Genomic DNA, 18199 nt, shown 5'->3' on the forward strand with positions numbered 1-18199 from the left:
GAAACTGAAATCAGCTATAGGGGAGAGAAATTTTGCACAGCACACCAGTTTCCCCACACTCTTAATCAGTCACCGCCAAGCAGCTGAAAAGGGCACCTGACACATTTAGGTGGAGGGAGCTGCACAGCTCAGGGGATTTGGCAGATATTAAAGCTCACCTAGAAGTGCTCCCCAGTGTGAGCAGTGTCATGATCTCCCCTGGGCTCTCAGCGCAGGTTGGGAGCTCTCCCTGCTGCTGTGTGAGCTGAACACAGAGAAGGTGTGAGAGGAAACCTGTCCCTAAAGCAGCTCTGGCAGAGGCAGAGGAAGCCCTGCAGGTCAGCAGCCCCAGGCTGGCAGCACCGGGCAGCTCAGGATGGGAGGTCAAGAGCCACTGATGGTGTCTGTACAATAACACAAAGTGAGGCAGGTACCACAGGGCAGTGACAACAGCCCATGTGCCCCCTGCATCCTTCATCCTGGCCAGAAATGGGCTCAACTGACAGCAAAAACAACCCCTTTCTGTTCTAACCAGAAAAGACAAATGGGTTTGCTGCAGTTACATACAGAGGACAATGCCTGAAATGCTGCAACAGCAAATACCAGGGATTTTTGTAAACGTTTTTTCTTGTCTGGTCTCTCAAAGAAATGATTGTTATGGAAGGTCTTTGAGCAACAAAGTATAGGCAGGTATCAAAAATGGATCATTACATCTTGTGTGTTACATGCACATTAAACCAAGGGCACCCCATTCCAGGCTCTCACTCTGGCAGCCTGTTATTTCTGGGACATGCTGTTAACTCCAGTCATTCCATGCACTTCTACCTCCCCTTCCGTGATCAAGACTCAATCTCTTTCCTCCAGCCACAGTATTCACTGTAACACTCTTTATCTTGTGCCCAAAACCATACTAATAGCATGAACAGGCAAACATGAATTCTCTATTTTCCTCATGTCACTTCGTATAATTTTTAAGGGTTTCTTGTATTTGGGTAGATAAAATCTTGTTTCTATTCTAATACAATGTTCTATTTCAGTTCTTAAAACCTGATAGGAAACCCACAAAAAATACAGAAGGCACATTAAACCTCTTATCTGCTGCAACTCTGAACTAATGTTACTGCAAACTTTGTGCTGTTTTCATGACAGGAAAAATGGTTTCAGCCTTTTTATTTAAGTCTGCAAAGGCTTTGTCATTCTGCAGGGGAGATTGTCATAAGAGGAGAAAGTGGTAGATTAGCAAAGGCCTGAGTTTCCAATGTTAATCTATCTAGCATGATTATAGTGTCCACATTGATGAGAAGAGCTTTAGTCTAAGCTCAGTCTACTTTTCAAATAGTTAAATATACAGTTTTCAAAAACACTTTTCATTGTAAACATACAATGAAAATTTATCAGCAAACATTAGTTATTGGTACAGCTTCCTACAGAGGACTGGCAAAACTATCCTTTTAGGCTTACAACAATTTATAAAACTGATTATTGTGATGAAAATCAGGCTATGAGCAGCCACATATGAAGCCTTATTGATCAATATATGGGAGTAACAATACATAGAAGTTTAAATAAAGTTCAAGTTAAAAGAATCTTGCTACAAGTTCTTGGTTTACAGTTGATTAATTATTGAAATACACAGGATAACAAATCATAAGGATCAACTCTGTATTAGCATATCTGCAGCAGAGTTAAAGCTATGCTTTGCAGCTTACATTTTTTTTTAAATTTCAAAATCACCCTTCCTCATGTTTTTCAGGGGGAGGAATTAATGCTAGGTTCACTTTCTATTCACTTCCACATGCTTCCCTTGCTTCCTTTTGAAGCAAACTTTAGGCAACGAAGAAAGAAAAATATCCCACAAATTTGGGGATTCTCATAACTTTGTAGCATGGAAATGATTCAGCCTGTTGGCAGAGAAGGTATTTTATGACCAAGTCAGCAAAGGCAGCCCTCATCTGCAAGAGCATCTACAGCCTGCAAACACACAGGAATGCCTCATGCATCTCCTTGTGCATGGCTTGTAATGAATAAGAAAACAAAACAAAACCACTGCTGAAAGCAAGTGCTGGCAGACGTGTATCCCCAGCACTGCAGTGACAATAATAATCAGACTTCAGAATTAACAACCACCCATCAAAACTTGGGAAGAGACAAACATGTGTGAAAGGTATGACAAGTGTGGGTGACTTATTATAAAAAAATAAAGCAAAAATACCCTGCTGGTATAAAAGTGGTAGTGGTAAAAAAGGCAAATTCCTGCTGTGGGGGAAGAGAGCCACCTGTGGGCATGTACAACTGCCCTGTATTTAATCTGTTCTGTAAATCATTCTCTGCACTTCTTTGGCATCTACAGCAGGTGAAAACTGCTGAGCCCTGTAACTCTTCCTGTGAGGAAGCATCAGAAACATTTAGAATATATCCACTCAACATGACAGTATGCTACAGCAACTCAAAAAAAAATCCATAAAGATTTTCAACATTCACAGCAAACTACCTAAGAGCTGCTTAAACCAGAAAAGTTTGTTATATATTTTATTTTTAGAAGTCTCTACCTTTCCCTTGATGTGGTTTTCTACCGATGCTCAAACTCCTCCCCAAGATATTTCATGAAATACTTGAAAGTATTTACAGTTACAGTAACTGTACATACAGTCTCCAAGTCCCAAACATCTACACTGCAGTTGCATCGTTAATTCAATCCATCCCAAAAGTAGGTTTAGACACCATCAAGACCTTCCCTGCAATCCCAGCTCCACTCCCCAGCACAACACCAGCCCACTGCCAGCAGCTAATTACCAAACCCATCATAGATGAGGCTCCTCAAAGGACCACAGCCACTTAAAGGCATTTAAAAGCTGCTGTGAAACTTTTAATGCAAGACACGTTTGGCAAAGGCCAGTTTCAGATTGAAGCCCAGAACTTCTCAGTCTGACCCAGCTGCCAGGAAACACGTCCTGAGGGAAGAATCCGAGTCAAACACAGTATTTCAATTCATGAAAAGCTCTATGAACATGTTTAGGTTCCTCCATTTCTATCCCCCAGCAGATCAGGAGGGAACAAGCAAGCTCATCTCTTGCAGAAACAGGTTTTCCACTGACTTTCTCTGGAAGGATTGTGGGCTTTTTTATAGATTCAAAATGCAAATGCACTGGTTGCAACCTGAATTCAGGAACCTGTTCTCTGATCAGTGATTACACACTTGCTCTCTCCAGCTGAAAAGCACAGCTGCTTTTAGTTTCTGATTGCATATCTTCTAATTATTAGTTTTATCAAAGGAACTGAATTGATGGCACAAGCTATTTTTACAAAAGCAGACAAACAGGACATAAGGTATTCCAGGTAAAAGATGAATAGAGGCAAGAATGTTTTTTGACTAAGAAACCTCATGACATAAGTTTATTCAAGCAATTTTTCTTCAGGCTTGCACACAACATTTAGGCAGAGAACAAGACATGCACATCAACTGATATAAGAAATGGATACTTTATTTACAATAATTCTAAATATTACCTTAATGGAGAAATTTGTTGCACAAAATAATTTATGAAATAATACCATTAATATTTTATCAAATTATCAGCCTAAAGTATTAAATAATCGAAAGAATTTGTAATCCTTATTTCTAGAGTACTGGGAAATATGAGTTTTTGAATGGTAGCAGAAGAGCATTCAAAAGACATTCTGAAATCTCTCAACTGTCAAGTTCATGTCCAACCCTCATCTCTATACTCATCCTCATTTTTCTTTTGCCAGTTCCCTCCCACATTTCCTTCCTCACAGCTTCTTCCTCTCCATCAAATCAGGCATCATCCCTGCTTGTGAAATCAAACCAGCTGCAGTTCCTGAAGGAATGAGATGTGAAGATGGACAGCCTGTCACCTTCAATCACTCATGAACACCTACGGGCTCTCCTTTCTGACCCAGCTGCAGAGCAGGTTTGTGTGTGCCAGACCTCACCCTGCCACAGACACAATCACAATATTTCTACCATAAAAGCCAGTCTTGATAAAGAAATGCTTTAACTCCAGCCAGGGATTGCCTCACTACCAAGAGGATAGGTGGTCTAACCCAGCTCCTGCTAATGAGCAGAGGAACAGCAGATGTGTATTTACTACAGCACCCATTAGCACAAAACTCAGAGAGGTTTCTCCAGTTCCCAGACTAATGGGGACCTCGGGCTGTACATCATACCCAAGGTTTTAGGCACTGCTGTGGATCACTTCACTCTGAAAATCCAGGTCCAAACTGCTGAACTTTGGGAATCGAGTGCTGGATTGGATGTGAGAAGGGACAACGAGCTGTCCCTGTGCTGCCTCTGGTTCCTCCTGCTGCCTGCAGCACTCGGGCTGACAGGACAACTGCTGCTAGCGTGAGAAAAAAGGAGAAGCAGCACTTCATTTCAGCCCTTCTTATTTCTTTTTGTCAAAGAAAGATTAGCAAGCAGTGAAGGAAAACTCTCCAGTAAACTGCCTTAAGTAGAATGCTCGTGTGAAATCACACCAACAGACGTCATCCTTTTCGCATCCTCTCCAAAGTGTTTCCCCAAGGAAACTAAATCAATAATCCTAAGCAATAGCAACTGCACACACAAAGCAGGCTGCTTTAAATATAACATGAAAAAGTACTGTTCATGTTGTTTTTAGGATTATGTGTTTTAATTGCATCCCTTCGCTCTCCTTCTTGCTTTGTAATTGAATTTTCTTTTATCTTTAGAAGGCTAACTTTATTCATAAAAGGCTGTGGATGGCAGAGTTCAATCCTTTCACTGTAGAGTCCCGAGGTCTCCCACTACTTTCCAAGACTTTATTCACATTTTGTTTTAAAAGGGTTCCAGCTCAGATCAGCAAATGGGTTTTTAATGGAAACGCATGCATGTCTAGAGGAGGTGCATTATAAGGATAACATACAAAAATTTCCCTTTTTATCTGAAAGTAACCCAGAAATATCAATGTCCCAAGTTCCATCACAAATCTCTTAGAAGAAATCTGGTCAACCAGCAGATATTTACAGGACACACAATTCTCTAAAATTACAGATCTGGATGCCATAAGGTATTTTTCATTCTACCTGTGAGATCCAACAAATCTCACAAAGACAAGCTGCCTTGAATACACTGCCATTGTGTCAGCAATCCGTGCTCCTGGCTGCCTGATGCCCTGACACAACTTCTTGTGTGTGAAAAGAAAATCCCTCTCCAGCTATCATTACTGACCGAGCAGAACCCAGCCACTATTTCAGTTCCACTGCCAGCACATCTCTCAACATTATGTCCAAGCAGAAATAACAAGAGGCTAAAAGCACAGAAATATGGTTCCTTCTCACAGCCTGGATTACTTCATACACTTTAGGTGTTAAAGCAGTACCCGAGCCTTTCAAGTGAAGTAAGTGAAGTTTCATAACAGGCTGAGAAAACATCTCAGAGTAACAGGGCTTTAAATGTAGCACTTTATCTGCAGAAAACTGAGAAAAACACACACTAGGCTGGCTATAATGCCAGTATAGGTCTTCCTGGATTGATTAATTCCAAGAGACTTCAGGCATCAACATAAATAATCATCATAAATCCCCTCATACGATCTTGGAACATCTTCATCCAAACATGATCTTCAAACCCTCTGATGGGGAGCCAAATAGGCATCTATTCTCTCTGCAGCTCCTGAGCTGTGCCTGCACTATCCACTGAAACCATCCATGCACTGTCCATACTGTTTTCACTTGCTAAAGCTCCCTTTGAGTCATTCACTGCTCCTTGCACATGCAAACTGTGATGGCAGAACACAGCTTTCCCCTGGATCCTTCCCCCTAAATAGAATTACTGATTATTACGAGCTGTGCTAAACCATGGCATTCTCTCTCTATAGACAATGCCACAAAAATATGGCCTTGCCTTTTTTTTATTGCTCATTAACTGATGTGCTCCCTTCTCATTACTCCCTTTGAAAAGTACTGAAATTTTAAAAAGAAAAGAGAAAAAAAAATAATAAGAAAAGAAAGACAACAGCTTTTAACTACACATTTTGAATCACAAGAACATTAACAGGCCTACAGGCCAAAGAACAGTTAAAGCACAGGGTTTTAGTAAAGAGCTCACAGTAAGGGATGATGCCCTTATTACCCCAACATCAGCAATGGTAAAATTACAAGAAAATCTGTTCTTATTTTAAGATTTTTTTTTTTTCTTCATGTCTGTTCATACAGAGAGAAAAACAAGACTTGAGCCTAAGGGCTCAAAAGACACGAGTGCAACTGAAAAAGATTTCGCTATTTTTAGGAGTACAATTTTAAAGCTTGATCCTGACAACACTGGAACATTTACACTGTCATAAAAAGTGCTTTCAAATTCATACTTTTTTTTTCCCCCCCACTGAATTATTTTTGCAGCCCTTTGCCTGCAAAGTTCAATATGTATTTTTTCAGACATCACTGTGCTGTCATATGCAACCTTGTTTCATTAATACATACAAAAGAGAGATAATACTCTTCTATTCAAGTTCCACTTCAACTTTTGAATCATTAGTTGTGATCATTAAAACAGAATTTTAATACTGTAGCAGGATGCAATAAAAACAGTGCCTCAGAAAAACCAAAGGACACCTTTGTCCTGAAAACACTTCCTTAAGAAGTTATTTTATGAAGCCTCCTGCATTTTCTTCACCCATGTCAATATTCTACATCTCAGTGTAGCCCATGGAAGTTCTTTAGAGCTAAACCCACTAGAAATACCTGCATGTATTATAATCACATGCTTCTGCTGTGACATCCAATTTTGAGTATACTCTTGATTAAATGGAAAAGAAAACCGTTCGTCTGGTTGTGTTTAAAAAACACATCTCTGCTGACAGCCCAAGTCTGTTTTGATTTGCTCCCTATAGAAATGGAGCTGCTAGAAAACATTAAGTAGCAAGTGCAGCGCTGGATGTAAATTACACCATCTCCACTTAAGCGCTGCCCTCAGCAGCATCCGGAAATTGCACAGCCCAGCACTGCCACAATCGCTCCAGGAGCAACAGGGATGTAAAAAAATGAATTATCAGATCTCTATGCAAAGCAAGAACATCAATTGAGTGAAGAACTGGCCTAGAAAAATACTCCCTAAAAGCTTTCCAAAGCTGAGGTCAACATCTCTACAACATCTTAACTTTAATTCTCGGTAAGGTACTTTGTTAGCCTTTATGGTTATAAAAAGGGTCTACTAAACACAAAAGATTAAAAGCTCATTCCCTGATATGAGGGCTGGGCACACCCAGAAGAAGTGAATGGCCACAAAATGAACAGAAAACTGCTGAGGTACAGACAAAGAGTGAATGGATTTTTCTAAAGTGCGACACAAAAACACACATTAACAGCAAAATGAAATCACTTTTCTTAGTTCAACAATCTCCAACATACTTATTACCTTATAGCAAAGTAAATCATGTGGAATATAAACCCTTTGGATTGTGCCATATTCCCATCCCACAGGGATTAAATGTAAGATGCATTTTCCCCTGTGCCCGTCACACAGCTGTGGCCACAAGGAGACTGATTTGCTCTTCTTCTTCCAGACCAGGGATGTTCATTTTGTCCTTTTCCAAACTGAAGCACCCACTGATCTATTCACACCACAGCAAGTAGGCTTGGTGTCTGGGAATGCATATCTGAACTACCAGCATTTCAAAAGCTTCACAACCTGGGAACTTCAGAATAGTATTTTTTAGATGTTGAAAAAACCAGTGTTAAACTCTATACCATATGCTGCACAGCAGATCTAGTCAAAGATCACTAAATGGTAACACTTCATTAAATTAAGGCAATTTATCAACCAATTTGTCAAGAAGTAAGAGTTTTAGAAAGCAGATGACACAATCTGGGCATTAAGGTCAAACCCAAGTCCAGTGATCACCTCAGGTTAGAGGGTGCTTTCATGCAATGAGACTTGAAATATTGTGGAACTTCTTCTAGTAAACCTCATACTTAAGTATGATTAAGGCTGATTATAAAGACATGAAATAATGATAGAAAGAAAAAGCTGTTGTTCACAATACCAGGAGGACTAATGACTGTACTATGTCCTGCTTTTCAAGGGAAGCACACAAACATTAGAGTGCAAAGTTTTAAGACAATATAGAACCATTCAAGAGATAAAAAATAAATGCTGTTTGCTAAGAACTGCAGAAGGATAATAGCAGAAGAAATTAAAGGCAAGATAATAAGACATAGAAAAAGAAATAACCTCACCTATACAATGTGATCTAAATTAGCTACTTCAACTCGGAATTTTGAAACTGTTACAACTAATTCTATTGGAACATCAATTTCATACTCATTAAGAGCCCCAAGGAATGGAGAAGAAAACAACAAACACTGTACTACAAATCTAGAAATCCAGAGCCCCTTGAGATGGCCTGTAGTGCTGGTGTCAAACAGCCATGTAAATACTAAAAGATGCAAAAAAAAAAGGTAAGAAAGAGCATGAGAGGCTTGAAATACTTCTATACTAATAGGAATGGATGTACAGTTTTATAGCAAAGATAAGAAACACCCACAGCCAGAAAGAGCATCCCTGTCCAGCACTGCACACACAAGCTCCACTTTTTATTGCCTTAAATAAAATCATACTAAACTATGCAATACTTCTATTTCTCAATAACCTAAAAATAGTTCCCAGTAAGATGCAACCACTGTTTGGAAATAAAACATTAAATCTGATTATCAAAATAAAAACTTAGATTTACTACGAAAAGATAATTTCATCACTTCTTATTGGACAATCATAAGAATTATAATTTTTGTCAATTATAATTTTTGATTTTAGATGGAAATTGAAGTTCAATTAGAAATAACACTGCACTTTAATTGGGTAATGAGTATTCTAACCTTAAAAGCATACACAGAGAAGGCAGAAACAAAAAAACAATATTTTGGTATTCATTAAGTAAGAACATAGAGTAAAACCAAGGAACATTAACATCAGTTTAAAAATTTTTAGCTTTTATTGTCACTTTGCCCCTTCCAGCTGTTACTCTGCTGTCTTTTTTTTTTTTTTTTTTGTATGAAGACCAGAGGAAGAAACAACATTCCCTGATTCTTCAGTTTCCAGTCATTATCTCTTTCTTACATAAGATGAACCAGTAAAAAAATCAAAACCAGACAAAGCAGCTGTTGGACATACTCCCTTCTACACTTGCAGTGAGGCTAGAATTATCTAGAACTGGCTTATTATCAAAACAAACTGGACTCATGTGCTTCAACCAAACCACTTCCCTAAATATATTGGTTTTCATTAAGGGGAGTGACAAAATACGTTTAAATGTGCTAAGGAATTAGTTCAAAATGTCAGATTTGCCGGCAAGAAAAAGGGGAATTCAAAATTAGGCTCCTTCTCCCTCCCCAAAATCTATTTTAAAAGTTTAACAAATAACTTACGATATAAAATAATCACATGAAAAAGAAGACTTTTGCTCATGGCCACTGGACTAAAAAGCCTCACAGCTAAATTGATTGGATTTTGTTTTGCAAAAAGAAGAGAAAAAGCTCCCTGGGAGAGGGAAAGATTTCCCTATGCCCGTGCCCATGGTCACATCCATTTAAAAGGAGTTGATTAGCTCGGTTCAATTGGCCAATTAGTGCTATATCTGTAACACTTGTGACTGATCCTGTGCTTGCATTATTTCTTAGGGCCATTAGTTTAACCCTCATGGTAACACTTTAAAGAGCAATGAGCAGAGTTAATCCTGGAAGGAATCACTGCCTCCTTCAATGATTTCTTTTTTAGGCTGTGCATTCTGTGAGTTTTTCTGGCCCAGCTGCAAGGAAGCATCTCCATGTTCTCCCCCTGCCTGTCTGCCTGGCATTCCCTACCTGGACATTTCTTTAGGAACCTAATGACAGGCGCTCTAATTTACTTAAAAATGTAATTTGAACAATTCAGTGCTTAACAATTAATGGAAGCACGTTTGGAACGTGACATAGGGAAAAAATAAACACTAATATTTATATATATGTGAGGGAAAGCCTATGTCTATAAGACATACCCCTACCATTTTTCCATACTGCTGTGAAACACCACAGCTTTTTCAGCACCATGTCCTCATTCAAAGTTACTGGGCACTAAAGTCAGCATTGGCCTCCTTTCAAAAGTTGCTTTGACACCAAAGATACTCTCAAAAACCCACAGTGGTTTCAGACAAAGCTTTACAGTATAATGGACAGTTTCACAGTCCTTAGATTTTAAATTTTAAAATTTTTTTTATGACTTCAAGACAAGTTTCTTTTTTTAAACCAGAGGCCATGGCTCCCTGTGCAGAGAGCAAAGTGCATGCTTGATGTGAAAACGTGCACATTACTCCAACTCCCGAGGAGGTGGGGAATCCTAAATGGATTTCATTCAGTAAGGTAACAAAAAGAAAAAATATACCATATAATAAAAAAATAAATTGTACATTTGTATGTATTTTCCCAGGTCAAGAGATCACAAAAAGGATAAGAAATGCCAGAGCATCACCTGCTCCAGCACAGAGAGGTGAGACACGCAGAGGACTCGCAGAGCCATTTGTAATAAATGTGCACTCAGCATCAGAGGGGAAGTGTCTTCACTTCCTGACTTGATTGGTTTCTTCTGGAAACAATGACAAAACTGAAGGTGCTATTTATGGCTTTCTGTCACCCATTACCAGGAGAAATAGTGACTACAACCTCTAAATACATCAAGACAGTGTTCATCTTCTCCAATCCACTTGATATCTACCTCAAGATTACCACTGCAGTTCCTCACATCCTTGAAAAGGATTAAGTGACAAACAGCAAAACCTCGCAGGGTTCCCCACCACCACCATTATTTTCAACCAATGACCCAATTCTGCAAGACAGCACCTCTTGAGATATGCTGAGAGGGCCCTCAACTCCAATAAGCCAAAATGGGAGAGGAGGTCACTCAGCCCTGCATCATTTACTCTTAAAGAAAAAATAATCCAAGATGCATCTCTTCTCTCACTGATCAGTACTCTCAGAGAATCTCAAAGCTGGTTTAATAGCTGCATCATTTTTAGATAACATCATATTCCACTAATCTCCTTCTCAACTCATCTGTTTGAAGAAAGAGATCATTTCTGTAGTGAACAGAAGTGTCCTCAAGTGTAACAGCAAATAAACTGGTGTAAATGAAGTGCCACAGCAATATAAACAATGACCTTGAAAACCAGAAAACTGCTGCTCAGGATGACTCTAGGGACAATAATCACATTTTAAATGTCCACATAATCTGAACAAATTGCTGAGATTACCTCTGTAGCTACATCTCACCTGCACTGTAGGTAAAAGCATCTGCAACCTGCCCATGTCCCATATCCCAATGGGTGGAAAAAAACCAAAACATAATATATGGCTCCCACTAACTTTAAGTGAAGAGAAAACTCTTACTTGTACATTATTTACCACAAGTAATCCATGCAGCAAAAATCTTGTGTCACTTAAGGATGCTCTGTCTTATAAAACAACTCTTGAAAGAGCAGAAATCCCAGTACCAGAGCGAGGCATTACAGAAGAGATGGTTGTGCTACTGCAAACCTCACTGAAGCCCTTCCTACTTCAGGTTTTAACATTACTGCTTACCTGGTTATCCTAGCAAACAAGGCTCATTAGATCAACGTGGGATACCTGCATGTATGCAGTTTTTTGCCTCTCCTCTCAGGACTCTTCCCCAAACCAACAAAACATGACTGAGGGTCTGGGGTTTCTGTGACACCAAGATCCAACAAATGTTGTACTCGGACGGTTGTTTTCACAGGGAAAATAAATCTGAATATCACTGTCTCCGTTGAAAGACGAATGAAGACATCCCAGACAATCCACAAGACATAAAGGAAGGGAAAAAGAGGAGGGGCAGACAGATGAAGAAAGAGACCTGGGGACCTGGGCTTCCTCGGTTGTTTGGCACCCAGGCCTTCTCTATTTGCACAGCTTCCAGCTGAACACTCCTCAGTGGTATCTGTGAGTGACAATCCAACACTCCCAAGCCAAACAAAGCAGAGAAGTACCCTGAAGACTTATGGCTTTTCATTTTCAAAGGTTATTAAAGAATTCCCCTATCACTCAGGAACCACCAAGCAGCTTGGAATTAGTTAAAATTCACTAATTTCCCAGAGATGTGGAGAGTCACCTGGAGAGTCCCAACTGATAGGCACAATATCTTGTTCCAGCCTAAGTTCACACCCTCCTTTCTCACAGGGGAACATTTAAACTATTCAAATATGTAATTCCCCTAAGAGATGCCCTATTAAGAGTGCAGAGAAAAATTCATGTTGTAATGCTTTAATTCTGCAGACCAGCCTTTACTAGGAATACTTTAAAAAAACATAATTTCACCCATAAATAGGGGCAAAACAATGATGAGAATTGTTACTATGATTATGATTATTATTACTGCTATTATTACTATTGCTACTATTATTACGACCACCACCAATCCAAAAAGATCGCCAGCAAAGTCTGGGAAAAAAGGTGGAAAAATCAACACAGATACAAAGTGAACAGAAAATGTGTGTCTCGTATGCACAAAATCTAACTTTAAAAAATGTATTTATATTCTGTACCCTGGGAACTAAAACTATTTTAAAATCAAAAGAGCATTAATTAGCATCTCAATGCTTCTTTCATAGGCTTTATCAATATAAAGAAAACTTGGCACAATGGAAAGAATTATGGATTAAAGTCAGAAAAATATATAATTACAGTAAAACATCATTACACTGGTGTCATGGCTTTAAAAATCATAAGATGCTAATATAAATTTAAGATAAAAATTTACTCTCATTTTTGACTTTTTCTGCATTTCAAGAAAGGGAACTGCTAAATGTCACATTCAGGACATTTTCAGGATTTCACACACTGACAGAGTGTTTGCCTTTAGCATCATTTCAACAAGCATTTGAATCAAAACAAAAGAAAAAAATCAACTCCTTCCCCTTTATTCTATCCCTTGACTTTTCAAGTAAGAAAGTAATCCTGAGAGGGAGAACCCCCCATGACCTTAAAAGCTTTAAATAACACCCACTTCAAGTTTAAATATATGACCTAAGACTTGACAGCCACTTCCCAAAAGCAGAAGGAAAGGAGCACAAAGTCCAATCCACTACCAGGAGGAACACTGATGCTCCAAGAGACCAAAACAAAGATGATACATAAAATCTTCTAATCATCAAGCAAGATTAGTCAGATGAACACAAAAGAAAGCTGCTATAGCTCCAGAAAACATCTGTAACTTGCACAGACTACATTGTTTCAAGTCAATGACCAATCCATAAAACACAGAATTGCACACTTAAAAAGTCAAGAAACCAAATCCCAAGACAATTCTGTAGCATTAAGGCTGCCATGTCATTATAGGAACAATGGATGTAATGCAAGCCCTGCGGTTTTAGACACTGGAAGCTCTCTCCCCAAAATGCCCCTTACTAAGCACCTCCAGGTTTAATTTCCCCATGCCCTTAAAGGACACTGTAGTGGATTTAACATGACTCATTTCACTGTCAGCGTGGTCATGCAATTAAATTGCCACGTGCCTCAAGTGCATCACTTGTAGGACAATTACTTAAGTCAAGCCAGTACCAAATGACTGTATTGATGTCTGCATCACTGCATGAAGATCATGCCACGGCCAAACTTCACAGCTGGAAGCACAGCAATGATGTTAAGGTGAATTCCAAATACGGTAGATTCAAAAGGCAACCACAACTCAAAGGTTGTGGTCTACAGCTGTCACTAGTCTGCCATGAAACGACAAAAAAAAAATCCCCTGAAAAGTGTTGCCAAAACATGCCATGGCACATGTTGTCTTTGCAGTACTCATTAACATCTTCCTCATGAGGCAGTGAAAGGGCTCCCAAGAATATAAAGATCACACCATGCAAACTCTATCAGTCATTAACATGTCAGCTTACACTTAATCCACCTTTTCCACCCAGCAATTGCTTAGGAGATTTGCCAGGTTTAAGCATCAGATAAGATAACTCAATGCCGGCAAATTAATAGTACAGGGGGAAAAAAAAACAGCAAAGGAAAACCCATAAAGATCAATAACGACGGAGATCTGCCACTGTTTCCCTGCTCTCTGCCTTGCACTGCTGTCTCCCGTGAGAAGGAGAGTGTCAGCTCTAATGTGACAAGATCCTGAGGTGTCCCAGGGTAAGTGCCTGCCACAGACACACCAAACAACGGCACAGCCACTCTCCCAACACTCCCGTGCCATCTCCTAACTGGGAGGCATTGAAAAAGGCAGCAAGAGCAGTTTTATTTGGTTGTCCATCTTGTCCATAAGCATCTTCCCAACACAGGTTCTGGGAAGAACCACACTTCAGTCTCATCCCTCAATCACGGCAACAATTCATGAACCAAATGCAAAAGAGGAAGTGGCTGTATTGAAGGCAGGAAGGCCACTAAGTCTTCTCCCTAGAGATGATCTTTTAGATAGACAGATACTTTTAAACTTTTTTTTTTAAATTGTAAAATCCATGTCAGTACCGCCTACCACACAATAAACCTAGGCTTTCAGTTAATTGATCTATTTTTATCTTCACATTGATTTACTTAGTCCTAACAGTTGGCTATTTTGAAACAGTAATCACAGACCATAGCCAGACCAGGAATCCATCCTGGTGGGTGCTGTAGATGCTACAAGTTACAGCCCCACTCCTGAAGGAGCAAGACTCCCTGCCATTAACAACTTCTCCTCTTACAAATCAGATGTTTCTGACCAGTTCACACACATCGCAAACCTTACGTAGGTTGCAACAGTGGTATTTCTGAAGTTACAAGGTGGATTATCATTTTCTCCAGCATGAGTTTTGGTGGTGCACCTTATATTCTGCCTCACGGAACTGTTCGCTATGGTAACCTCCTGGGCTACAGACAGGAGCCAGTTCCCATGAAGGTACAGAAAAGAAGCAGCAAGTTAGGCCTTTTCTTCTGCTGCAAAACCCCTTCCACCAGAATTTCTGCTGTCAGAGTGTGTAAAACTGACAGACGCGAGGGTAACCATGTACAACCTTTTTATAATGGCAACAAGTTTCTCCAAAGCAGAAATAATTGTTTCGCTAAAGCACGCATGTGACTGTGAAACAGACATCACTGGCCTATTTCTCAACAAAAAAGGGCCTCGCCGAACTGCAATAGCGAACGTAGTTACAAATTCACAATTAACTGCCCGCGCTGTTTTTCTTCTCCTTTCATTATTTCCACTGTGTAGGGGGTGGGGGGGGCTGGGAGCAAGTTTGCAAAAGCCACCGACGGAAAACTTGCTCAGTCCTTCCGATGCGGGCATTCCGCCCTCCCGCTCCCAGCCGGCGCTGCCCGGGCGGGAGCCCTCCCGCAGCCGCTGCCCGGCGCCGCTCCCTCCCGGCCCGAAGTTGGCGTCCCGGGGCATCCCCGGCGGCCGCCCGGGCAGTGTCACCGGCGCCCGATTTACGACTTCAGGTGCAGGAGCGGCGGGCAGCGCAGACCGACTCCCCGAGAGACAAAGGCTGCGTGTCGCTCGCCGGAGCGCCGCCGGGCGCGGAGCCGCCGGAGGTGCGGAGCGGCGGCGGCGGGCGCGGCGCGCACACAATGCCCGGCCCCGCGGCAGCGCAGGCCCCGCAGCGCGGGCGGCGGCGCTGCGGGAGAGCCGGCGGCGCGGCCGCGGAGGCGGCGCCCGCCCCTCTCCCCCCACACCCACCCACCCAGCCCGACCGGGAGGCGAGAGCCGCTCGCTGACGGGCCACTTGACGGGGACCGACGCCAGCCGCTGCCCCGGGCGGGACGCGCGCCGCGCCGAGCGGAGCGCGGCCGCGCCCGGCGAGGGTGCGGAGCGGAGCGGCGCGGGGTTTAAAGGTCCCCTTCCACCGCCATTTTGAGGGGGAGGGGGGCGAGCGAGAGGCGCTCGGTGGGCTCGGCCCCCCGCGGGCGCGGGCAGGGACCGGCCCGCCGGGGCGGCGGCGCGGCGCGCACAAAGTTCCCGCGGGGGCCGGGCGCGTCCTCGGGCGGGCGCGGGGCCGGCCGTGAGGGCAACTTCGGCCGAGCGCGCCGCGGGACGCCGCGGGCCCCTGGCGGGAGCGCGCAGAGTTGCGCGCGGGCAGTTGCGCGGCGGCGCCCGGCCAGCCCCGCGCATCGCTCCTCGGCGCGGCCGAAGGCGCGTCCCCCCCGCGCTGCCGCCTCCCCGCCGCGCTCCGCCTGCCTCTTCCCTCCTCCTCCTGCCTCGCCGCCTTTTTCCCGCATCCAAACTTCGTGAGCCCGGAAAAACCCTCTGGGCTCCGCGCCCCGCCGGCAAAACGCCCCCAACAGCTGCGCCCCGGGCCGCTCCGCCCGCGCGCGGGCGCCGCCGCCGCCCGCCTCACCTGCGGGGAGTTTTTCCAGCCCTGCGCCGCTGCCGGGGCTCGGGCTCCCCGGCGCTCCGCTCACTGCCTCATTCCAATATGGCACGGCCCGCCAGAGCGCATGCGCCCGCCGCCCGCCCGCCTGCCTCCCCCCTCCCGCCCCTCCGCCCTCCCCTCCCCTCACGGCTTTTCGGGCGCTCCGGCTCCCTCCTGCCGCGGGCGCGCCGAGCCCGCCGCCGCCCGCCCGGCCCCGCGGGGCCCGGCCCGACCCCGCCCCCGCCGCGCTGCCCCGGGCTGCTGCCCCCGGACACCTGCTCCCGCCGCGCCGGGGGCAGCGCGGGCTCGGCCGCCGGTAACGGGACGCGCCGCCGCCGCGACTCTGCCGGGGCGGGGCGGGCGTCCACGCCCTGCCCGGGCGCCGCGAGAAGGGACGCGGCCCGGCAGGCGGGCGGTCGGTGCCTGCCGCGGGATGCGCGGTCCCGACTCCATCCCCCCCGCCCCGGCGAGGATTTAGCCCCTTTCCCCTCGGAGTGAACTGGCCCCGTCGGCCGGGGCGCGGGGACCGGCGGTGCTCCCCCCGCGGGGCCGCGCAGCCGGCGGGGCCGCGCCAGCGCCGCGGTTGGCGGGGAGCGGGCGGGCGGCACCGGCCGTGTCGTCCCCCCCACTCAGGGCGGAGACCGGCGCCCCGCGCACTCGCCGCCGCTGCCCGCGGCGCAGCGAAGCGAAAGAAAAAGGAAGCGGGTTGTGCAACACCGCGCTCCTGCCCGTGCGGCGGGGACGGAGGGGCGGAAAGGGAGAGCCCCCCGCCCCGATCCTCACAGCCGGTCCGCACCGAGGCGGGGGCCGACAACGAGCGGGAGCAGAGCGCGAAAAGCTTTTGCGCTCCCCGGGAGCGCATCCGCCCGCCGGCGGCGGCGGCCGGAGACGGCGGCGGGAGCGCTGCGGCCGCGCTCCGCTCCGCTCCGCTCGCCGCCGGGAGGGACGCGCTCCCGGGCCGCGGGCTCTCGGCCGGCTCGCCCAGCCCGCGGGCACCGGGGCTTGTCCGTGCGTACGTGCCCTCGCGTGGTGCTGGACACCAGTTGCTACCGACCCGAAATGAATGTTGGAGGCGAAGAGCAGGCGGATGGAGTGAGCTGTATGGTTTGTCTCTGGAGCAAAGAAGTGCCAACAAATAAAGAGAGCGGCAGTGCCGGAACGGCGGGGAGGAAGAACGAATGGAACCATGAACTTGCTCATTACGCATCCAGCGGGCAGATCGCTCGCACCGCTCGCCGCGCCGCGGCACCGCGGAGACGCGCCGGGCTCCCATTACTCCTCAGCGATGCGCTGCGATGCCAGGCAGGACGGAGCCGGCCACGCAGCTCCTCTCGCGGGAGAGATGCTGTTCTCCACGAGGATAAGAAACCTCCGTTTCTCACTGGCTTGAAGTAAAAAAGCGAAGACGTTTCCCGTGGCGCTCGGGAGGGAGCATGGCGCGCCCGCCGCCCGGGACAGCGGGGCCCGCGCCCGGCAGGAGCCGCCCCGGGTCTGGCGGCGCTGCCCAAGGACTGCCCCCGCGGGGCTGAAGCGCTTCTTGCCCGCGGTTCCGTTTCCCGGAGTGCCGGCCCGCCCGCTCCCGCTGCCGTTCCCGCCGAGGGGCGGGCGAGGCCCGGGCCCTCCGCTAGAGGGGGGTCTCGCCATGCCGATCCGCAGGGCCCGCCGAGCGCTCCCGGCCCGGCACCGCGCAATTAACAGTTCAAACGGAACCGCTGCCGCACCGCCTCATTGAGCCCCAGCACACACCGCCCGCATAACCGAGCGCCGCTCCAGACAGCCCCGGGCCAGCCCCCGTGAGTCCCCCGGAACATCTCCGCGGCCACCGCCAGGCACGGCAGCCGCTCCTCCCCTAAGCACAGCCGCTC

At 45.7% G+C, this 18199-nt stretch overlaps 1 protein-coding gene across 2 annotated transcripts in view; it reads right to left on the reverse strand.

The window, feature by feature from the left end:
* SFMBT1 (Scm like with four mbt domains 1) overlaps positions 1-17871 on the reverse strand; it is a 71655-nt gene extending 53784 nt beyond the window's left edge. The window contains exon 1 of one of the 2 annotated variants that reach the window (XM_072934943.1): positions 17389-17871. The gene's annotated coding sequence lies outside the window, so the exon portion shown is untranslated. Of the gene's footprint in view, positions 1-16319; positions 16430-17388 lie in introns of those variants that run through there. The other variant, XM_030283003.4, reaches the window with a different exon arrangement.
* Between the last annotated feature and the right edge of the window lie 328 nt (positions 17872-18199).

Source organism: Taeniopygia guttata, chromosome 12 (genome assembly GCF_048771995.1).
Source record: "Taeniopygia guttata chromosome 12, bTaeGut7.mat, whole genome shotgun sequence".
Classification (NCBI taxonomy): domain Eukaryota; kingdom Metazoa; phylum Chordata; class Aves; order Passeriformes; family Estrildidae; genus Taeniopygia; species Taeniopygia guttata.